Here is a 7,431-nt window from a genome sequence, read left to right on the forward strand (position 1 = left end):
TGTATGGGAGGGTATTTTTCAGGTGTTTTTTTTAACCATTTGTGTCCCATTGGGGGAGATTTCTCTTCAAGTCCCGTATTATAGCCATAAGAAGAGGGAATTCCCCAATTGCAAGATTTCTCCTCTATTCCTGTTCTTTTGACAGCCCAAAAAAAATTCTGATTTTACCCGACAGGAAGGGAGGGGAAATCTGCAACAGGGGCAGTAGTAATATAAATCTAAAGGGAGGTGTACTGTAGGTGCTGGAGATCTTTACCCATCAAAATAAATCGTTGGTTGAATTTGGCTGCCCCCAAGCCAAAGGGGGCACCCAAACTGAGAAAGGCACGGGTGAGTGAGTCAAAAAGATTGCCAAGTGTTCGTCTCAGGAGCCCAAAAGTCCTTCATTAATATCACAAGTTAGACAAAAACACAAAAGCTATCCATCTAGTTTCGGGGCCAATATCCTCTTTATCGGGTCCTGGGAAAGTATCTATTGGTCTTAAACCATAACTCCTGAGTACACAATTCTGAAAGGAGGAGAAGTTAATACGGTACAGTTGGGGCCATAAAAATGAACTTCCTCTCCTGTCCGAGTTTGTATTCAGGAGCTATGCTTTTAGTCCAATAGATACCCTTTGCTACATTGGCCAAGCCGTGGTGATTGGGGATTTTAGGCCTTGAAACAAGATGGGTACCTTTTTGTGTTTCTTTACCCATCAAAATAAGGAATTGGTTGGCTTTGGCTGCCCCCCTTCAAGCCAAAGGGGCACCCAAACTGAGAAAGGGTGAGTGAGTCAAAAAGATTGCCAAGTGATCGTCTCAGGAGCCCAAAGGTCCTTCATTAATATCACAAGTTATTCAGAAACACAAAAGCTATCCATCTAGTTTCGGGGCCAATATCCTCTTTAACGGGTCCTGGGCAATGTAGCAACAGGTATCTATTCGTCCTAAACCATAACTCTTGATTACAAAATTCTGAAAGCAGGAGAAGTTAATATGGTATAGTAGGGGGCCATACAAATGAACTTCCTCTCCTGTCCAAGTTTGTATTCAGGAGCTATGTTTTAATTCCAATAGATACCTTTTGCTACATTGGCCAAGCCCTGCTGATTGGGGATTTTAGGCCCTGAAACGAGATGGATACCTTTTTGTGTTTCTGTCTAACTTGTGATATTAATGAAGGACCTTTGGGCTCCTGAGACAATCACTTGGCAATCTTTTTGACTCACTCACCCATGCCTTTCCCAGTTTGGGTGCCCCCTTTGATTTGTGGGGAGGCAGCCAAATTCAAGGGAGGTGTAGGTGAGGATGGGGATCTTTTCCCATCAAAATAAGGGATTGGTTGAATTCGGCTGCCCCCCCCCCTCCAAGCCAAAGGGGGCACCCAAACTGAGAAAGAGTGAGTTGAGTCAAGAAGAGTGCCAAGTGATTGTTTCAGGAGCCCAAAGGTCCTTCATTAATATCACAAGTTAGACAGAAACACAAAAGCTATCCATCTAGATTTGGGGCCAATATCCCCTTTGTCAGGTCCTGGGGAATGTAGAAACAGGTATCTATTGGTCTTAAACCATAACTCCTGAGTCCAAAATTCTGAAAGGAGGAGAACTTAATATGGTACAGTAGGGGTCATAAAAAGGAACTTCCTCTCCTGTCCGAGTTTGTATTCAGGAGCTATGCATTAAGTCCAATAGATACCTTTTGCTACATTGGCCAAGTCCTGAGGATTGGGGATTTTAGGCCCTGAAACGAGATGGATACCTTTTGTGTTTCTGTCTAACTTGTGATATTAATGAAGGACCCTTGGGCTCCTGAGTCGATCACTTGGCAATCTTTTTGACTCACTCACCCATGCCTTTCCTAGTTTGGGTGCCCCCGTTGGTTTGTAGGGGGGGGGGGGCAGCCAAATTAAACCAATGATTTCTTTTGATGGGTAAAGATCTCCAGAACCCACACCTCCCTTTAGATTTATATTATTGCTATTAAATGATCAACTTAATAGTCCAAAATTCCTTTATGAATATTACAAGTACTACAGGAACACAAAAAATGTCCAAAGGACTTTTGCACTCTTGAGTTGATCAATTAGCGCTCTTTGGCACCAGGAACCCTCCCAAAAATATAGTAAATTTCACTACTGGTGTTCTCAGAGAAGCTGCTGCATTATATAACCCCAACGTCAGCAAACTGTCAGGACTGGGCTCAGCCCTTCCTTCTCTGAGCTGGCTGCTCAGCTGTCAGCTAATTACCAGCTCCTATCTCTCCACAGTGACTCACCTGTTGATGATCCTGCTCTTCAGTCCTGCCTACTTAAGCTGTCCAGCTCAGTTGATCTCTGCCTTCGCCTTGGTTAACTTTACAGTTACTATCTCCTGCCTTGCTGTTGAAGACTTGCTTGGCTGACGTTCCTTCTAGCTCCAGATCCTACTTGTAATTCTGTATTCCAGGAGCTAGGCTTTAATTCCAATAGATAACTTTTGCTACATTGGCCTAGCCTTGATGAAGGTTTTTTTTTTTACCCCCGAAACCCAGTAGATAGTGTTCCTGATGTATTTATGATGTTCATAAAGGACTTTTGGACTCTTAAGCTGATCATTTGGCACTCTTTGCCACCAGGAACCCTCCCAAAAACAAGTAGATATCACTACTGGTGTTCTCAGAGAAGTGGCAGCATGATATAACACCAACGCCGGCATACTGAGTTTTGGGTGGACTTTCTTCAATCTAAAATGATTTAAAACTGTCAAGGAATGCTTTGGGGATTTTAACCGATTTGGGCCTCTTGACCGAATCCTGCTCTCTTTTTTTTTTTTTTAACCGATTGGGGCGCTCGCCGACTTTTCAAACCTTTTTCTGGAGCTCTGAGGTTTTTATATTTTCTCTTCTCCTCCAGGCCCCCATCTAAATCTGGCTGAGCTGTAATTCCGAAACTGAAATACCGTCCATTGTGCGAGAAAAGCCTTTCTGCTCTGCTGAGCCAAAAGAAGATGGTTTTAACCGTCGCCCCAGGAGGTGCCGGGCTGTTTAAATCATAAAGGATGAGAGGCAGTCTTGAGACGGGGAGCAGCGGAACGCCGGATAATAAGAAAAGGGACCGCAGGAACGTAGAAAAGAAAAGAACTGGACTCCGCCGGCGTTAACCCCTGCCGCCCAAGAGAGATCACGCTGAAAAACTGAGCCATTGCCTAAATTATAATAAATTATGGCTGCTTTAAAGTGAACCGAAACGTGGTCTTTGGAAAGTATGCTATAAGGCCAAAAGTATCTGGACCCCCCTCCAGATGATGGGGTTCACCTGTTCCCATTACACCATACAAAGATATCTTCTATACATAACTTATCTTAATGTTGAAGCCGAACACTCTGGGCAGTAAAACTTCCATTTTCAGGTATTGTTTAATAGCCACAAAGGCCACTTTGTGTGCACCAAATTACTTTACAAACCCAAATGTTACCTTGCAAAAGTAGCAGTGACATCATCGTGCCGATACAAAGCTTGTGCAGTGGTAGGGGCCCAGCAGGCTCCACCCACTAGAGAAAACTAGAGGAGGGGGCAGAGATGAGACCGGTCACCCTGCACAACTAGAGAGAGCATAGCCATGGGAGGGACCTAACAGGCTCCACCCACTACAGACAACTAGAAGTGGGGGTGGAGACAAGACCAGTAACCCTGCACAAGGATCGAAAGCAGAGTTGTGGGAGGGGCCCAGAAGGCTCCACCTACTACAGAAAACTACAGGAGGGGGCGGAGACTAGACTGGTCACCCTGCACAAGGAGAGAGAGCAGAGCTGTGGGAGTGGCCCTACAGGCTCCACCCACTACATGAAACTAGAGGTGGGGCAGAGACCAGATAGTTCACTCTGCACAAGGAGAGAGAGCAGAGATGTGGGAGGGGCCCAGAAGGCTCCACCTACTACAGAAAATTACAGGAGGGGGCGGAGACGAGACCGGTCAAAAAGGAGAGAGAGCAGAGCTATAGGAGTGGCCCAGCAGGTTCCACCCACTACAGGAAACTAGAGGAGGGGCAGAGACCCGCGTCATTGGATTTGATTGACAGCAGCGGGAGTCAATGGCTGCACTGCTATCAATCTATCCAATCAAGAGCTGAGAACCCCGGGCAGAGAGGTAGGCCGCGTCCCTGCTGAGGGAACAAAGGGCTCAGGTGAGTAAAACGGGGGGGGGGGGGGCTGGGGGGGCCGGTCTCTATCAGAAGTTTTTTCCCCTTAATGCAGAGGATGCATTAAGGTGAAAAAACATGAGGGTTTACAACCCCTTTAAGTGAGTCACTGAGCATGGAAAGCTCCCTCTAGAGGTCAACTTTGGGATCTTTATATTTTTTCATGAAAAATATGGAAGTGATGTCATCACTAAGTCTCTGTGGGTCAGGGACAGTCAGGTTGGAGAGGAAAAGTAGATTGGAGAGTCTGGATTTACTTGGTACTGGTGTACTTGGTGATGGCCTTGGTGCTGTCGGGTATGGCGTGCATGGTCAGCTCTCTGTTCAGGAGAAGGAGGACATTGGTATGGATCTCCCGAGAGGTGATGGTGGATCGCTTGCTGGATCTCCTGGAGAGGTGATGTGGAGCGCTCGAAGACGCCACTGACTAAGGAGTTCATGATGCTCATGGCCTTGGATGAGATGCCAGTGTCGTGGTGGTCCTGCTTGAGCGCCTTGTACACATAGATGGCATAACTCTCCTTTCTGCCCTTGCCTTCTCCCCTTCTGGCTCTTGTTCATGGTTTTCTTGGAGTCCTTCTTGGGTGGACTTGGCTGGTTCAGACATTCTTAAGCCTCGTACACACGATCGGACTTCCATCTGACTTTTCAGTGGATTTTGGTCCAAAGGACGTTGGCTGTGAACTTGTTCTGCATACACACGGCAGAACATTTTCAGCCAACATTCACCAAACCACGTGGTTTTTCAGCTTTTTACCGCCACCCTTTGGGCAACTTCTGCTATTGTTGTCTGATGTTTAGCATTGGTGTTTGTACTTTGGATTTTAGTCTTATGTACACACGATCGGATGATCCAATACAACAGATTTGTTGCCGAAAAGTTTGAGAGCATGCACAACGAACATTTGTCCGTGGAAATTCCGACAACAATTGTCCGATGGAGCATACAGATGGTCGGATTGTCCGATAAAACACATCCGTCGGACCGTTGTTGTCGGAAAGTCGGATCGTGTGTATGGGCCTTAAGGGTTAGTATCTCTCTGCTAGGATAGAAAAGGAAATGGCTAGATCGGGGGTCCTCCAAACTTTTCAAACAAAGGGACAGTTTTATGTTCTTCAGACTTTAGGGGGGCCGGCCTGTGGCCATTCGGGTTAGAAAATGCCCTTGGCCCAGCATCAGTGAGGCTAAACACGATTGGTGATCAGTAGAAGTAGTGCTCAATTGTTGGCATCAATGGGGGGAATAGTGGCCCATATCATTTTGGTAAAATAGTGGCCCATATCATTTGGTAAAATAGTGGCCCATATCATTTGGTAAAATAGTGGCCCATATCATTTGGTAAAATAGTGGCCCATGTAATTTGGTAAAATAGTGGCCCATGTAATTTGGTAAAATAGTGGCCCATGTAATTTGGTAAAATAGTGGCCCATATCATTTGATAAAATAGTGGCCCATATCATTTGGTAAAATAGTGGCCCATATCATTTGGTAAAATAGTGGCCCATATCATTTGGTAAAATAGTGGCCCTTATCATTTGGTAAAATAGTGGCCCTTATCATTTGGTAAAATAGTGGCCCATATCATTTCATAAAATAGTGGCCCATACCATTTGGTAAAATAGTGGCCCATACCATTTGGTAAAATAGTGGCCCATATCATTTGGTAAAATAGTGGCCCATATCATTTGGTAAAATAGTGGCTCATATCATTTGGTAAAATAGTGGCCCATATCATTTGGTAAAATAGTGCCCTAAGGGCCACATAAAGGCTAGCAAAGGGTCTCATACGGCCCTCGGGTCACAGTTTGGAGACCCCTGGGCTAGATTATGCTGGATGTCCTCCAGTTAGGAAATGAGGAGCGCTCTATTGGACTTGCTACAGCTTCTATTGCACATTGTGAGAATTAGTGAGCCATTTCAGTCCAGGAGAGGATCCTGTACAAACATGCTAGACTGAAGGAAAGGCCGCTATTGAGGCTCGCTGAACGCACGCTGCACATTCCCTTTAACTTGTTGCTGTTTGGATTTGGGGATAATGATTTACAGCGTGCGTCTCATTAATAACTCAATTAACTGATTAATAAGACAAGCAGGGATGAAAGGGCTGTCTGTGGGTTACACGCCTCCAGGTTATTAATTAAACCGCTGCTGTGCACATGCTAAATGCGGAGGGGGGGGGGAAGGGTCACATCTTATTAGAAATGTGAGGGGGAGGGGACGCGACACTGCAGGAGGACCGAGTTCCTCCAATCTCTCTAAAGTTCCGTGAGCAGTTTAGTCCTCCAATGTCACTTGTCATTGAAACGTCACTTGCATAGTTGCCGGGGGATAATTGTACACATGTGCTTTTATTTTCTGTAGGACTTGTTTCTTTAAAAGTGTTTAAAGTGGATCCATCATCGGACATCTTTTTCATGTTAAATCGGACCTTCCCCGGCTGCCCAACACCCCCCTTTAAAAACCCCAACAACAGCAATATTATTGTAATACTCATGCACATGTGATGCCACACGCCCCGTATTACATTACATTCATCTGTTGAAAAAAAAAAATCTGCATAAGGTCTCCTGAGATCTTGGGAGGGGGTCTCCTGAGGTCTTAGGAGGGGTCTTATGAGATCTTGTAGGGTCTCCGGAGATCTTGGAAGGGGGTCTCCTGAGATTTGAGCAGGGATCTTCTGAGATCTTGGGAGGGGTCTCCTGAAATCTTGGGAGGGGAGCTTCTGAGTTCTTGGGAGGGGGCTCTAGAGATCTTGGGAGGGGGATCTCCTGAGATCTTGGGAGGGGGGGCTCCTGAGATTTTGGGCGGGGCTACTGAGATCTTGGGAGGGGCACCACATGTGATGCCACGCACCCCATATACCATTACATTCATCTGTTGAAAAAAAAACCTCTGCATAAGGTCTCCTGAGATCTTGGGAAAGGGTCTCCTGAGATCTTGGGAAGGGGTCTACTGAGATCTTGGGAGGGGGTCTCCTGAGATCTTGGGAGGGGGATCTTTGGATCTTGGGATGGGTTCTCCTGAGATCTTGGGAGGGGGTCTCCTAAGATCTTGGGAGGGGGGCTCCTGAGATCTTGGGAGGGGGTCTCCTGAGATCTTGGGAGGGGGATCTTTGGATCTTGGGATGGGTTCTCCTGAGATCTTGGGAGGGGGTCTCCTAAGATCTTGGGAGGGGGGCTCCTGAGATCTTGGGAGGGGGGCTCCTGAGATCTTGGGAGGGGGGCTTCTGAGATCTTGGGAGGGGGGCTTCTGAGATCTTGGGAGGGGGGCTTC

At 46.4% G+C, this 7,431-nt stretch overlaps 1 pseudogene; it reads right to left on the bottom strand.

The window, feature by feature from the left end:
* Nucleotides 1-4,410: 4,410 nt before the first annotated feature.
* Nucleotides 4,411-7,431, bottom strand: part of LOC120920118 — a 20,830-nt pseudogene continuing 17,809 nt past the window's right edge.

Source organism: Rana temporaria, chromosome 13 (genome assembly GCF_905171775.1).
Source record: "Rana temporaria chromosome 13, aRanTem1.1, whole genome shotgun sequence".
Taxonomy (NCBI): Eukaryota; Metazoa; Chordata; class Amphibia; order Anura; family Ranidae; genus Rana; species Rana temporaria.